The 17,130-nt window shown below is 38.9% G+C and overlaps 1 protein-coding gene across 2 annotated transcripts in view; it reads right to left on the reverse strand.

The window, feature by feature from the left end:
* Window positions 1-4,643: 4,643 nt before the first annotated feature.
* LMNTD1 (lamin tail domain containing 1) overlaps window positions 4,644-17,130 on the reverse strand; it is a 245,139-nt gene continuing 232,652 nt past the window's right edge. The window contains exon 9 of one of the 2 annotated variants that reach the window (XM_073020566.1): window positions 4,644-9,599. The gene's annotated coding sequence lies outside the window, so the exon portion shown is untranslated. Of the gene's footprint in view, window positions 9,600-12,573; window positions 12,716-17,130 lie in introns of those variants that run through there. The other variant, XM_073020567.1, reaches the window with a different exon arrangement.

Below are 17,130 nucleotides of genomic sequence, written 5' to 3' on the forward strand. Positions count from 1 at the left end.
ATACTCTGGAATACCACTTAGCAATCAAAAGCAATGAACTATTGACACGTGCAATACCCTGGATGAATCTCCAGAGAATTATGTGAATGAAAAAAAGGAAATTTCAAAAGGTTACATATTGTATGGTTCCATATGTATATAACATTCTTGAAATGACTAATTACAGTTGACCCTTGAGCAACACGGATTTGAACCACACAGGTCCACTTACTTTTTAATTTTGCTTAATTTTTTTTTTGTTTTTGAAAGGTCTCATATATTTATTACTGAATCCAACCTACCAGTACACATGCAGCACATACACAGAGAAAAAAAAATCCCCAGTAAAACATGTACAACTGTCCAGACAGTGATGACATTTTCAGGTTGATATGATAAGATGGTCATGACCTTGACACTCTCGCGTGCAATTCCTTATAGACCCAGACTGGTTCTTCTCCAATGTCTCCTTTTGGTGTTGTACCTGATTTGATTACCAGTTTTCATCCAAATCCACTGGGCAATGGGATGATTTTGCTTTTGTTTCTTGGCCAGGAAGTGCTTAATCCTGATAGTCTTGTGAGAAGGCATGGTGATAAATGGAGTCAAGCACATGCCATCATGGCAGAGAAAAAAGAGAGCGAAGTTTTAAAATTTTTATTTTTATTGCAATAGTTTTTTGGGTACAAGTGGTTTTTGGTTACATAGATAAGTTCTTAGTGGTGATTTCTGAGATTTTGGTGCACCCTCTTTTTAAAAAATTACACTTTTTATTTGGAGTTAAATGTTGATTCACATCCAGTTGTAAAAAATAATACAGACAGATCCCATGTACCCTTAACCAGGTTTCTCCACTAGTAGCGTCTTACAAAATTGTAGCACAAAATCACGAGTGTGTTGACATTGATATAGTCAAGAACATTTCCATGACCACAAAGATTCCTCATATTGCCCTTTTACAGCCACATCCACTTCTCACCGTCTCCTAACAATTACTAATCTTTTCTGTTTCTATGCAGATGACCCTTGAATAATGCAAGGGTTAGGAGACAGTTGAAAACCCCATATAACTTCTGACTGCCCCGAAACTTAACCACTAATTGCCTACTATTGACAGGAAGCCTTACCAATAACATGAACAGTCAATTAACACATAAATAGACTATATCCACACATATTTTATGCATTAGATAATATGCAGTAATAATATGCCCAAAACAGCTTTGTAGGTCAGTGCACCTGGTACTTTTCTCTCTCTCTCTCTCTCTCTCTCTCTCTCTCTCTCTCTTTTTTTTAATGACTATAGAGTAGTCTATTGCAGAAATATATAATTTGTTTTCCCTATTGATGGGCTTCCATGTTTGTTATGAGTTGAATTGTGTCCTTCACAAAAAGCTATGTTGAAGTCATAATCCCCTCTACCAAGGAGCATGACCTTGTTTGGAAACAGGACCTTTATAAAGTGATCAAGTCAAAATAAGATCGTTAGGGTGGGCCCTAATCCAATATGACTAATGACCTGTAGGGACACAGAGGCAGACATGCACACAGGGAAGACTATGAAGACAAGGGATTGGAGTGATGCATCTACAAGCCAAGGAACACAAAGATTGATTGCTGGCAACCACAGAAGCTAGGAAGAGTCAAGGAAGGATTCTCCTTCAGTTTTCAGAGGAAACATGGCCCTGCAGACACCTTGATTTTGGACATCTAGCTTCCAGAACTCTGAGACCATACATTTCTGGGGCTTAAAGTCACCCAGTTTGTGGTACTTTGTTACAGAAGCATCTCCAGGAACTGAATACAATGATGTTTTTACTCTTATGAACTACTGCAATGAAAAATTCTTATACACATAGCTTTACATGCTCATATTATTTCTGTAGGATGGGTGCAATTTTTATAAATCATACTGTATGTATATGATACATATTAGTATACATATGATACATGATATACTCCCGAATTACCCTGTGAGCATTATTTTACTGTATGAGACCTGGAGAAATTTTATCTGTTATGGGGATTAGGGCTGGAGTTGCAGGTTCCATTGAAAGCCACTTCCCCATATGGTACTTATTGTACTGCCTAGCTAGACATTGTAATCTCAGTTATGTGTAAATAGGTATTATTGCTTACTAGTTAACACTGACTTAATCTTAGAGAATAGTCATATTTTTGTACTACCCATCTTTGGATTCAATAACAGTGACCAAAAAGGATTTAACAAATACTTCAGAGCCAGCCTTGGGTCTAATTTCAGTCAAAAGTTGGGTTGGTCTTCTCCGCTCTTAGTCTGACTTTTCTAGGCTCTTTCTCTAGGCCCTTCATCAATCTCACTTCACTCCTTTTTCCTCTTTCCTCATAAATTTGCCAAACTTATTTTCTGAAAAAAAAAACTATAGGGACAATCATTTATAGAACTTTACGTATTTAGCTAAATATGCATTTTCTTTTACAAAATTGGCTTTATAAGCCTGGAATTTTATGCATTAATGAACAGAGTAGGGGAGTGTGTAGAAAAATGAAGGACCAATCCTAATGCACTAAAAAATCAGACTGCAGGCTGGCATGGTGGCGCAGATTGTAATCCCAGCACTTTGGGAGTCCGAGGCAGGCAGATCACTTGAGGCCAGGAGTTCAAGTCCAGCGTGGCCAACATGGCAAAACCCTGTCTCTACCAAAATACAAAAATTAGCCAGGCATTGTGGTGCACGCCTGTAATCCCAGCTACTTGTATGGCTGAGACATAGAGAATAGCATGAATCCAGGAGGCAGGGGTTGCAGTGAGCCAAGATTGCTCCATTGCATTCCAATCTGGGTGACAGAGTGAGACTCTGTCTCAAGAAGAAAAAAGAAAAAGAAAAAGAAAAAACAAATCATCAGACTGGATAGGCACTGTGGCTCATGCTTGTAATCCCAGCACTTCGGGAGGCCAAGGCAGGTGGATCACGAGGTCAGGAGTTCGAGACTAGTCTGGCCAAAATAGCGAAACCCTGTCTCTACTAAAAATACAAAAAATTAGCCGGGTGTGGTGGCGGGTGCCTGTAATCCCAGTTACTTGGGAGGCTGAGGCAGGAGAATGGCTTGAACCCGGGAGGCGGAGGTTGCAGTGAGCCAAGATCACGCGACTACACTCCAGCCTGGGCAACAGAGCGAGACTCCGTCTCAAAAAAAAAAAAAAAAAAAAAATCATCCGACTGCAGAGAATCCGTTGACCTATATGGGCCTGGTTAGCATGTGTTTCCTACCTTCCTTCTATTTCTAAACCTTTAGGCTGTGCATATACATGATGTATGTAGGGTGATAGTCCAATCTTCAGCCACCTGTGAACTCTTCCCTTTCCGTGTCCAGCAAAAATATCAGGAAAGGGGAAGAAACAAGGAGTGTCAACAAGTTGACAAGTGACGGAGCAACTCGCCTATTTCTTGGCTCAGTTAAGTCTTTATTCTCCTGCTGCCCTTTGAAATGCAGTAGGCAACACATGTAGTCTGTGAATGGAAAAAATTCTTGAAGAAGAAGCTCTGAGACAATGTTGAAGTTCAAACCCATCTTCAAAGAAGGCCTCACATCGTCCTCTTCTTGCCCTCTCAGCGCAACTGCCCTCTTCTGGGTGTTTCTCACTTGCTTTTCTCTCCTTGTCCTGAGGTTTCTTCTTTTGCTGCTGACAATGTAAACTACTGATTTAGTAAGGGCTGGGTTGAACTTTGGAATAAAGCTCAAGCACAGCTTTTTCTTCCTCTCCATCATTTTTTCCTTTAAGTTGGAACCTATGATATTTTTAAACATTAGCTAAATATCTATATTTTACAACAAACATTTTGAAAACAAGAGTCTCATTTATTTTTATTAAAGAACTGAAGTACCTGGAGTTTCTAGAACTTTAGCCACTCACAGTTATTTTAAATATTGTTAAGAAGAAAAACCTAAGAAGAAAAATGATTCATGGGCTGTTTTGAATAGGAGGATAGCTGTGGTCGTTATTTTTTTCTTTCCTCCTGCACACACCTCAGGAAGGAGAATACAAAAACACCCTTTAGACTACTCTCTTGAGAAGTGCTCCTTAAGCTCAGAATAACCCCAAACAAGCAAAACCTTTATGTTGAGCAGAGAGTGGGTGTGGAGGAGAAAGAACGTTGAAAAAGACATGGAACACTGGGCTCTTCTTAGAAAGACATGCTGCTTTCACTGTCTCTAACTGCTGTTTACCAAGGAAAAGGATGGTAGAAAATGTACCCATTATACGAGTTGTTTGAATCTCTAAATTTGACTTCAGTTTCTAAGCTGAACAACCTGTGTAAATAAGACTAAAATTACTTCAGGCTTCTGTGTGCAACATTCCCCGCCGCCGCCTTTTTTTTGGCCCGTGGTTGGCACTCCAGTTTGGGTCAAGCTTGTTAGTAAAACACCAGGTGTGCAGACAGGAAAGACTTTCTGAATGGGCCCCTAATTTCATCACCTCTCAACCCCTAAGTGGAAACTACTTGTCATTTGGGGAAGTAAAATATTTTTGATATTTGGTCTTCTTTTTGAAAGACGATAGTCCCGTGGAATATTAGACTGTATTCACCTTGATGGCTCCGTATATCCAAATGTCTATTATAAATATTCTAACTTGCTGCCTTGTCATTATTTGAGATTCAACCTATCTAAAATCAGATTTATCATTCCTCTTTTCCTGGTCATTCCCCAAGTTTATTTATTTATTGGAGGAAAAGTTGCATGTGTTATTTGTACCAGGGACAGGGCTAGGTGCCAGGCCTAGAGGCGAATGGGGGAGATATCGTCCCAGCCCTTATGGAGCTTACATTCTAACCAGTGGAATCAGATATTAAACCTTCATTACCTTAATGATCGTATACTTACAATTGAGAGAAATGTGATAGAAGAGATGTACATGGGCAATGAATGTGTTTACATGTGGGGGTGTGACCTAACCTGGAGATACATGAAAATTGCATTGAAGAAGTCGTGGCTGAGCTGTACCCTAAAACGACTAGATATTTTCTGACGGAGGCACTGTGGAGTGTGTTCAGGGAAACAGCTTGTGAAAAGGAAACAAATTGTGAAGAAACATGACATGTGAAAGAAATTGGAAAAGGCTGGGGTGGCTGAAATAGAGAATGAGGAGAGAGTGACAAAATTTAGTTGGGAATGTAGGCAAGGCTTAGAGCATAAAGGACTCTGAGCCATCTGAGAGAGTTTGAATATTATCCTAAAAGCAAGAGAAAGTCATTTAATGATTTGAAGCAGGAGAATGATGTACCATCAAATTTAACTTAAAAAGGATGAAATAAAATAATTCTGGTTTCTGTGAGTAGAATGGAAACAGACTCTGGTAGTTACAATTTTTGTTCATCTAGTCACTTTCCCTTTCTCCCCGGTGCTGGTGACAGAACCCCTCTGCTGTGGGGAGCCCTTGCCATAGGACTTTGGTGGAATTTACTCTCCCTCATTGCCCAGCACAGGAATGAGGATATAATCCAGTTCTAACCAACCACAGTTCCCTATTCTCCTGGCCTTAGTGTTTGGTTCAGGATTGGGCACATGACCCGGGTTAGACTAACCAATGCCCTCTCTAACTTTTGCTCAAACTCTAAGGGAAGAGGTAATCCTTGTTCCTCTGGATTGCTACCTGTAAGGACCAGGTCAGATCAGCAAGGAAAAGATCAACAATTTTTTACATCATTTGCAGAGAGCCATCTGAGAATAAAACCAACATGGGGGAAGTACAATTAAGAGTTAAAGAGAAAAACAGGCAAGGCTCAGTGGCTCATCCTGTAATCCCAGCACTTTGGGAGGCTGAGGCAGCAGATCACTTGAGTCCAGGGGTTTGAGACCAGCCTGGGTGACATGGCAAAACTCCATCTCTACCCCCCCCCAAAAAAAAAAAAAATTAGCCAGGGTGGTGGTGCATGCCTGTAGTCTCAGCTACTCGGGAGTCTGAGGTGGGAGGATTGTTTGAGCCCAGGAGGCAGAGGTTGCAGTGAGCTGAGAATATATCACTGCACTCCTGTCTCTAAAATGAAATAAAGAGAAAAATTGAGTTCTCAATAAATTAGGCAAATCCATAGATCTAGTCATGACTAGTTCACTTCTTCTTGGTTATATAAATATATTTCCTTATTTTAAAAACATAAGTGTGAAAAGAATTTCTGTCATTTGCAACCAAACGTCCATTTCAGTGCTGGGGAGAAGAATAGATGCAGGTGGAACCGTTTGGTAGGTTATTAGAATGGCACAGGTGAGAGATGATGGCTTGAACTTGTGTGGTTATGATGGAAATGGAGAGAAGCTAATACATTTGAAGTCTATTTAGGAGATACACATCAGCAGGCCTGATTAGATTTGGGAGTGAAGAGGAATAAGAATAATGGTGTCAAAAACATCTGCTACTTTTCTGGGTTGCATATCTAAGGATGCCATTCACTGAGACAGAAAACACCCAAGAAAGAGTAGTTTTGGGGGTGGTGATGAAAGGAGATTTTTTTCCCCCCCCTTTTTTTTTTGAGATGGAGTCTCGCTCTGTCGCCCAGGCTGGAGTGCAATGGCATGATCTTGGCTCACTGCAACCTCCACCTCCCGGGTTCAAGCGATTCTCCCTCCCTTAGCCTGCTGCGTAACTGGGATTACAGGTGCCCACCATCATGCCCAGCTAATTTTTGTATTTTTAGTAGAGACGGGGTTTCGCCATGTTGGCCAGGCTGGTCTTGAACTCCTGACCTCAGGTGATCTGCCTGTCTTGGCCTCCCAAAGTGCTGGGATTACAGGCGTGAGCCAACACGCCCAGCTGAAAGGAGAGCTTTCGTTCAGTTGTGACCATAATGAGTTTGGGATTAGTGAGAGACACATGTCCGTTAATGGCAGTATCATTCTACTAACCACGTAGAATTAAAACCATTATATTCTTTAACTTAACCTCTCTCTATCATCCCTGCAAACCCAGAAAAATCTTAAGGTCTGTATTTTTAAAAATTCAACTTCATTGAAGTATAATTTAGAAAACTAAAATGCATACACTTCATATGTACAGTACAATGAGTTGTAAATATGCACATACCCGGGTAACCATCTACACAATCCAGATATAGAACAGATCCATCATCCGAGAAGTTCCTCTGTGCTTCTTCCCAATCTGCTTCTCCCACAACCCCTGGTCCAAGGCAAACACAAATCTTCCTTTTATCACTGTAGATTGATTTTGCTTTGGCTAGTCTTTTGTATAGATGGAACTATAGAGTATGTACTTTTTTGTGTGTCTGGATTCTTTAGTTCAGTGTAATGTTTTTGAGATTGACCCATTTTATTGCAGTTATTCCATTGTATGGATATACCATAATTGGTTAGTTCACTCTACTGTTAATGGATTTTTAAGCTATTTCTGATTTTTGGCTTTTGGGAACAAAGCTGCAATGAGCTTCTCACCTGCAAGTAAGTCTTTGTGTGGACGTATGTTTTTATTTTTCTTGAGTAAATTCTTAGGAGTTGGATTGCTGAGTCACATGGTAAGAGTGGGTTTGCTTAACTTTATGGGAAATTGCCAGATTATTTTTCAAAGTGGCTGTACCTCTAGCAATGTGTGAGAGAGCCAAGTTGCTTCCACATTCTTGTCAATGCCTGGTCTTGTTATTTTTTAAAATTTTAGCCATCGTAGTGCAAGTATAGTGATATTGCATTGTGGCTTAATTTGCATTTTCCTGATAACTAATGGTGCTGAGCATTTTGCAAGGTGCTTATTTGCTATTTGCATGTATTGTTTGGAGAAGTGTCTGTTCAAATCCTTTGTTCATTTTTTCCTTTTTAGTTGACACATAATAATTGTACATATTTATGAGATGCAGAGTGATATTTCCATACATGTACGCAATATATAAGAATCAAATCAGGATAATTAGCATATCTATCACCTTAAGCATTTATCATTTCTTTATGTTGTGAACATTCAAAATACTCTTTTCTAACTTTTTGGAATTATACACGAAATCATTTTAAACTATATTTACTCTACAGTGCTGCAGAACATTAGGACTTACTTTTCCTATCTAGCTGTAACTTTGCATCCATTAATCAACCTCTTCCTGTTTTTCCCTTCACACTATCCTTCCCAGCTGCTAACGTCCGCTTCTATGAGCTCAATTTTTTTTTTTTTAGCTCTTCCATGTGACTGAGAATATGTGGTATTTATCTTTCTGTGACTGACTATTTTCACTTAATTTGTTAATTTTTTATAATACCTTTTCATTTTGAAATAATTATAGGTTCACAGTAAATTACAAAAATAGTACAGAGTGCCACAAACCTGTCACCTTGCTTCCCAATGGTGACATGTTAAATAGTTGTAGTACAGTATCAAAATCAGCAAATTTATATCAGTATTACTATCAACAAAGTTTATTCAGTTTCACCTTTGATTAAATTTGCATTTATTTGTGTGTGTGTTGTATATTTCCATGTAATTTTATCTCATGTACAAATTTGTGTAACCACATCAAGACACAGAGCTGTTCTATCATCACAAAAGAACTCCTTCATTGCTTTGTATTCACATACCTCATTCTATCCTTTTTCCTGTCCTCTAGCAAACTCTAATCTCTATCTCTAGAGTTTTGTCCTGTTAAGAATTGTATATATTAATAAATAGAATCATATAGTATGTGGCCTTTTGAGACTGGCTTTTTCATTCAGCATAATTCCCTTGAGATTTACTCAAGTTGTGTCTACGAATAATCTATTCCTTTTTATTTCTGTGTAGTATTCTACAGTATGACAGATGTATCACAGTTTTCACATTCACCCATTAAAAGATATTTGAGTTATTCCTACTTTTTGACTATTTGTAAAGCTGCTATGAACATTCATATACAGGTTGTTGTGTGAACATAGGTTTTTATTTCTTTTGCATAAATGCCCAGCAATATTGGGCTATTTATTTTTTCATTATTGAGTTATAAGGGTTTTAAGAATATATTCTGAATAAACTCCCTGATGAAATATTAATTTGAAAGTATTTTCTTTAATTCTGCAGGTTTTAAAAACTTTCTTGATGGTATCATTTGCAGGACAAAAGTGTTTAGTTTTGATGAGGTTCAAATTATCTATTTTTTCTTTGGTTGTTTGTGCTTTGGGTATAATACCTAAGAAACCATTGCCTAATCCAAGGTCACAAACATGATTTACACTTACGTTTTCTTCTAGGAGTTTTAGTTTTAGGACTTGTAAAGTGCTAAACTAATTGTTTAGGTCTTTGATCCATTTTCAGTGAATTTTTGATATAATGCAGAACAGGGGTCAAACTTCATTCTTCTAACTGTGAATATCTAGTTGTCCCAGATCATTTGTTGAGAAGACTATAATTTCCCCATTGAATTGTCTTGGCACTTGTTTCAAAAATTAATTGTCCATAAATGTATGGGTTTACCCTGGTAAAAGTCTGTTTCATTGATCTATATGTCTATTCTTATACTAGTACTGCACAGTCTTGCTTGATTACCGTAGCTTTGTAGCAAGTTTTGAGAACAGGAAGTATGAATTCTTCAATTTTGCTCTTCTTTTTCAAGGCTGTTAGGTTAATCAGAGTCCTTTGCATTTCCATATGAATTTCAGGATCAGCTGCTTAGATGCTGCAAAAAAGCCAGTTGGAATTTTGTTAGGAATTCTATTGAATTTGTAGATCAATTTGGGATGTATTGGCATCCTAACAATATTAAGTCTTCGAATACATGAACATGAAATGTCTGCATTTACTTAGGTATTCTTCAATGTCTGTTAACCATGCAGTGGTTTATATTTCTTCTATTAAAAAATCTTATATTTCTTTTATTAAATTTATTTTATTTTATTTTGAAACAGTCTCACTTTGTCACCCAGGCTGGAGTATAGTGGCCCAATCTTAGCTCACTGCAACCTCTGCCTCTCAAGTTCAAGTGATTCTTGTGCCTCAGCCTCCTGAGCAGCTGGGATTATAGGCATGCGCCACCACACTTGGCTAATATTTGTATTTTGGGGTTTCGCCATGTTGGCCAGGCTGGTCTCAAACTCCTGGGCTCAAGCAATCTACCCACCTTGGCCTCCCAAAGTGCTGGGATTACAGGCGTAAGCCACCAGGCCTCACTGTTAAATTTATTCCTCAGTATTTTGACACAATTGTAAATGGAATTGTTTTTTTAAATTTTATTATGACTGTTCATTCATATTGTACAGAAATTCATTGGTTTTTATATATTACTCTTGTATCCTGCAATTTTTTTGGATTTGCTTATTAGATTCCATAGCATTTTAATGCATTACTTAGGATTTTCTGTATACAGGATTATATCATCTGCAAATGGGGATTGTTTTACTTCTTACCAATCTGGACATGTTTTATTTACTTTTCCTAACTAATTGTCCTTGTTAAAACCTCAGTGTAATGTTGAATAAAAGTAGGAAGCGCAGAAATTCTTTTCTTCTTTATTGTTCATCATTTTAGGGCTAAAGTTTCCAACCTTTCAACATTAAGTATGATATTAGCTGTGAGTTTTCCATTGATTTCTTTTATCATGTTAAGGGAATTCCCCCAAACTAGGCCTGGTTTGTTGAGTGCTTTCCTTCCTTCCTTCCTTCCTTCCTTCCTTCCTTCCTTCCTTCCTTCCTTCCTTCCTTCCTTCCTTCCTTCCTTCCCTCCCTCCTTTCCTCCTTCCCTCCTCCCAACCAAAGTGTTGATTTCTTTGTAAAGAATGCTGTGGAAAGTATTCTTGTACTGATAGATAGGCCCAAGACTTTATGATCTTAGGAATTTTACAGAATCATATTATCTCACTATATTCATGCAAAATAGGTTCTCTTGACAACAAGAACAACTTAGAGTCAGGGTCCAAAATATATTAATTCTTTAGTGAGTTAATAAAAAATCCTTTATGATTCTATTCTTTCATCTTAGAGGGCATCTGTCATTTGTAATTCAAATAATATAAACTTTTTTCTTCCAAACAACCGATTTATCCCAACCAGAGAATTTTTTTTTCCAATCCTTTTGACAGAGATAATTTAAAAAAAAGAAAATATTTTTTCTCTCCTTCATTCAGGTCCAAGTATTTATTATCATATTCAATAAAGTCTTTAGAAATAATTTGGATTTACAGTGCTGATTTAGATGCTGTTGAGCAGAGATAATATAACAGACACACCCCGGGGTGATCGTATCTTTAGAATTATTCCTTATTCTCAGCTTTCAAAAATCAGATACTACGGTGGGACTATCGAGTCATATTTCTACCAAGAGACGCCACTTGATTAAAACAGGAATGGTCATCACACTCAAGGGGAACCGGGCCATTGACTGGGCTAAACAAACTTAGTTCCCTCCCTCAATAATTTACACATGAAGGCAGAGAAGTGTGATTAGATGCTGTAGGGAATTGGAAATTCGAGGAGATATAGAGCTAGGATTAGGGTTGACACAAGACAAGACAGAGCCACGTGCAGATTTCTCTTATGGGCAAATGTAACTAAATAATTTGGCAAAGGAAGTCAGTCTTCAGAGAGAAAAATGTGGCAGTGGTGCAGAAAAAACCGAGATGAGCATCAATGAGAGTTCAGAGAGGGAAACAGAGGAGGAGCTTCAGAGCTTGTTTATCCAGCTCCAAGTCTCATGTGAAAGATGAAAGTAATTCCTTCCTATGGATGTACGCATTATTCAGTACACTTGAGACTTACATTTGATTTGGTTTTAAAAAATAAACTTTTAATTTTGAAATAATTTTGACTTTGCAGAAAAGTTGTGACAGTAGTACAGAGAATTCCTGTATATTTCTCATCCAATTTTTCCATTGTTAACATACTACATTTCCATGGGATGTTTGTCAAAACTAGGAAACCAACCTCATGCCATTGCTATCGATAAAATTCCAGACTTTATTTGGATTTCACTAGTTTTCCATTAACGTCTTCCTTCTGCTTCAGGAGCCATTCCAGACACCATATCTAGTTGCTATGTCTCCTTCATCTCTTTTAGTCAGTGACAGTCTCTCAGACTTTTCTTGTTTTTCATGACCTCGACAGTATTTTGTAGAATATCCCCAATCTAGGTTTGTGTGTTGTTTCTCTCATGATTAGATGTGGCTTACGGGTTTTGGAAGAGAATGCCACAGAAGCAAAGTACCCTCCTCATTACATCACAACACATCATCAGGGGTACCTGATATCCACATAACATCACTGGTGAGATTAACTTTCATCTCTTGGAGTAAATGGTATTTGCTAGATTTTTCTAATTCAGTGTTACTATTTTTCTCTTTTCCTCTCTATTCTTTGGAAGTGAGTCATCAGTTCAATGTATTATTCATAGTTTTCCAGAGAAACCAAACCAATAGGTTTGTAAATATACACAAACCCTATATATGTGTGTGTGTATATAGTATGTGTATATATATACACACATATATATAGTGTGTGTATATATATAGTGTGTGTGTATATGTGTGTATAGATCTGTATATACGCATACATATATACACACTATATATGTATATATACATATATATGTATGTGTGTGTACTATATATATAGTACACCCATATATATCTATGTAAAAGAGATTTATTGTATGAAATTGGCTCACATAATTATGGAGGCTGATGAGTCCCAATATCTGCAGAGTGAGTCATCAAGCAGGAGACGCTGGAGAGCCCATGGTGTAGTTCCAATCTGAAGGCTGGTAGGCTCAAGACCCAGGAAGAGCCAACATTTTATTTTGAGTCTGAAGGCAGGAAAAAACCAAAGTCCCAGCTCAAAGGCAGTCAGGCGGGAGGAGTTCCCGCTTATTCAAGGGAGGATCAGCCTTTTTATTCTATTCAGGCTCTCAACTGATTGAATGAGGCCCACCCACATTAGGGAAAACAATCTGCTTTACCCAGTCAACTGATTTAATGTTAATATCCTCCAAAAACATTTCACAGAAACACCCAACATAGTGTTTGAGTAAATATCTGGGCACCCTGTGGCCCAGTCGACACATAAAATTAATCATCACACTCACCGTCAAAGTAGGGGCAGGAGGATTAAGCTCTATCTTTTGAAGAAGGAAGTATCTCTAGATATTACTTGGAATTCTTCTGTAAAGAAAATTTGTCTCTTTCCCTCACCAAGTAGGTTTTTATCCCTTGTACCCAATCAAATATGTCCTAAAATGCAATGCCTAAATGTGTTCAAAGGATAAATAACCCTGCAGTATGGTTTTTTATTTTAAATTTAAGTAGAAGTAGTATACATATTTTCTGTTGAGAGCTTTTCCTCATATCTTACAAAATTTAATGTCTCTTCTCATTGACTCTTGGTGAACCAGACTCTCACTATGCTACTTTGGTTCTCCCCAGCTCATCAGATATTTACTGAGTGCCTGTTATGCACAGAGCTGATGCTCAGCCTAGAGACTATGACGTTAAAAGGAAATCCCTGCAGTCAAAGCATTTACCACCCACTGGGGCAAGCAAAGGTGTAGTTAGGAGATGTAATTTACCACTTTCTCTGATCTTAGGCAGGCTAATTTAAAATCCTTTGAGCCTCAGCTTCCTCATTTGTCAGGAGAATATAATAACTGTAATAATAATAATACTCAGTTCAACAGTAATAGTAAGTAAATGAAATACTGTTTATGAGGAAAAAGTTAGTTTTTACATTGCCACACAAATGCTAGTTGTTGTTCTCAATAACAACTTATTGAGATAGATAAGAATAGATATGTTGTCCAGGCTGGAGTGCAGTGGTGTGATCTTGGCTCACTGCAACCTCAGCCTTCTGGGTTCAAGCGATTCTGCTGTCTCAGCCTGCCGAGTAGCTGGGATCACAGGCATCCACCACCATGCCCGGCTTATGTTTGTAGTTTTAGTAGAGACAGGGTTTCACCACTTTGGCCAGGCTGGTCCTGAACTCCTGACCTCAGGTGATCCACCCACCTTGGCCTCCCAAAGTGCTGGGATTACAGGAGTGAACCACTGCGCCCAGTCAGATAGTCTTATCTCTAAGGTTTATAGCTTCAGAAACCAAAGTCCAAAATGATTAAGTTCCTGGCACAGAATCATGCCAGCAGTTACGTGGCAGGGCTCAGTTCAGAGCACAGATCTTTGTATTCTCTTATTTCTGCACCACTGCACGGTGAGACTCTTATACACTCCTGTTTATAAGAGCAGCCTATTAAAAAATATTCTCGGACACATCTAAAAAGCCATAATATGAGATAAGAAAAAAATAAAAGCTCTGTTTTGGATGTATCCTGGAAGCTGGGAACGAACATGCTTTTTGGACATGTTTGGAAATGTACCACAGTTTTCGATTCTTATCCTTGTGCTCCAGGCTTTCTTTCGGACACTCGAGAGATTATCTTCGGGATTCAGGAAAGCATCATGTCATTTTATTTTTCAAATCCTCAGAGTGCTAGAAGTTTTGGGTCTGATTTCCTAGTCTGACCTTTCGTTGTAGCTATTATTTTTTGATATATACTATTCATAGTTCATTTTGTTGAAGAGGAGATTTTATTTAATGTCAATAAATATGTATGAGTGTTGGAAGGAACATACCTGAGCTGTGACGGCTGGTGAAAATTATAGAGGACAGTACAGTTAAATAGAATGTGGGGATAACGTCATTGATTGTAAACCTCATGATTGAGAAAAAGATGGGGATCATCTTCTGCTGAAATACATCGTGGAAAGATTCTCAAAAGCAGTTAGAAACAGATGATAACATTAAAAGGACACAGTTTATTTTATTTGGAAAATAGTATTCCCTTGTGGGAGATTTGGGATAACAGACTTCAAAATTTTGGCTCTGTTCAAAATTCCCTGACTCGTTGGGTGGCTTGAAAAAATGATTTAAATCCACTATCCTGCAAGATAGAATAATGATAATTTATAACACTGTACTTGGCACTTGGATGTAATTATTTTAATGACTAGTGTGTATGTATGATTACTATGTGTCAAATCATATGCCAAGCACTTTACAAGCTGTAACTCTGCATCCTCTGGGAAGCATGTACCATTCTTGCTCTTCTTTCACATGCAATTGTAGGGCTGGGCGCGGTGGCTCATGCCAGCAATTCCAGCACTTTGGGAGGCCAAGGCAGGCGGCAGATCACATGAGGTCAGGAGTTCAAGACCAGCCTGGCCAACATGGTGAAACCCTGCCTCTACTAAAAATTAAAAAATTAGTTGGGCGGGACGCGCGCCTGTAATCCCAGCTTCTAGGGAGGCTGAGGCAGGAGAATTGTTTGAATCTGGAAGGAGGAGCTTGCAGTGAGCTGAGATTGTGCCACTGCACTCCAGCCTAGGCGACAGAGTGAGACTCCGTCTCAAAAACAAAAACAAAAACAAAGAAAGAAAATTGTAGTAGGAGTTTTTCAGTGTATTGTAACAATCTATTTGCGTGTTGGTCTTTTCCTGTGGATCTGAATTGGTGAAAGTAGGGACTGAATCATCATAGCATCTGTCTCTCATGCTTAGCATAGACTGGTTCATAGCCACACCAGATTGATAAATCTGATCTACTCTATACTTTAGAAAATCACCATGTGTAGGATGAAAGTGTGGAAAGATGAGGCGAGGAAAGAGCTGAGACTATTTCAATTGTTTAGGCAAAATAAAATACACATTTATATTTGGATAAAAAGGTACAAAAGAAAGGAGAACATGAAAAGATAAATGATTAGTGATACAAGATTTTAACTAAAAGCAACAAGGTAGGCCATCTCTAATAAGGCTATTGATATTTAGAACTATGTTGATGAGATAAAGAACATGTATATTTTATTTTAAAAATACCTTCAAGAATATCATAAAATGTATGTTGTGTTAACATTTTGTTATTCTTCACACTCAGTTTGATCTCTGTCCTACGTCTAAGCTTGAGAAGTCCCACACTTCTTTACTGAGAAGTCCCCAATAAATAAAAATTTCATTGAGTGTTAGAGCTTTAAGCGGTGATTTGAAGAAGAAACACTGTAAACAGTAAGAGGATGATATAAGCTGCATTAGGATATTCCCAGCATGCATCCTGCCAGAAACCTGGCCTGCACCTATGAGAAGCATCACTAGTCAGTAATAGAACTCTTCCTCAATAAGCCTGGACTTGGCCTGGGAGTCCTCCTCAACTCAGTACTCCTGGTTCCCACAAAGGATACATTGAGGACTACTGCTATTCCAGGGTTATTGTGTGGGACTTCTCAAGCTCAGACACAGGAGAGAGATCGCACTTAATGTGAAGAATAACAAAAAGGCTGACAAAGCATATGTGTTATGATATTCTTGAAGATTTTTAAAAAACATATTTTATTGGAAAAGCACTTTTTTATTTTTTATTTTTTTTGAGACAGAGTGTCCCTGTGTTGCCCAGGCTGGAGTGCAGTGGCACGAGCTCGGCTCACTGCAAGCTCCGCCTCCCGGGTTCACGCCATTCTCCTGCCTCAGCCTCCTGAGTAGCTGGGACCACAGGGGCCCGCCACCACGCCCGGCTAATTTTTTGTATTTTTAGTGGAGATGGGGTTTCACCATGTTAGCCAGGATGGTCTCCATCTCCTGACCTCGTGATCCACCCACCTAGGCCTCCCAAAGCGCTGGGATTACAGGCGTGAGCCACCGCACCCGGCCACTTTTATATTTTTATTTTTATTTTTGGAGACAGGGTCTTGTTCTGCTGCCCAGGCTGCAGTGTAGTGGCACCATCATGGTTTGCTGCAGCCTCGACTTCCTGGGACCCAGTGATCCTCTCTTCTCAGTCTCCTGAATAGCTGGGATTACAGGTGAGCTTCACCACACTCAGCTAATTTTTGTATTTTTTTTTGTAGAGATGAGGTCTTGTCATGTTGCCCAGGCTGGTTTGGAACTTCCAGGATCAAGTGATCCTCTCAAAGTGCTGGGATTACAGACTTGAGCCACCACGAAGTGCATTTCCAGCTGGGTGCTTGTAATGCCAGCACTTTGGTAGGCCAAGGCGGGTGGATCACCTGAGGTCGTGAGTTCGAGACCAGCCTGATCAACATGGAGAAACCCCGTCTCTACTAAAAATACAAAATTAGCGAGGCATGGTGGCACATGCCTGTAATCCCAGCTACTCAGGAGGCTGGAGCAGGAAAATCACTTGAACCCGGGAGGCGGAGGTTGCAGTGAGCCAACATCACGC

Source organism: Chlorocebus sabaeus, chromosome 11 (assembly GCF_047675955.1).
Source record: "Chlorocebus sabaeus isolate Y175 chromosome 11, mChlSab1.0.hap1, whole genome shotgun sequence".
Classification (NCBI taxonomy): Eukaryota; Metazoa; Chordata; class Mammalia; order Primates; family Cercopithecidae; genus Chlorocebus; species Chlorocebus sabaeus.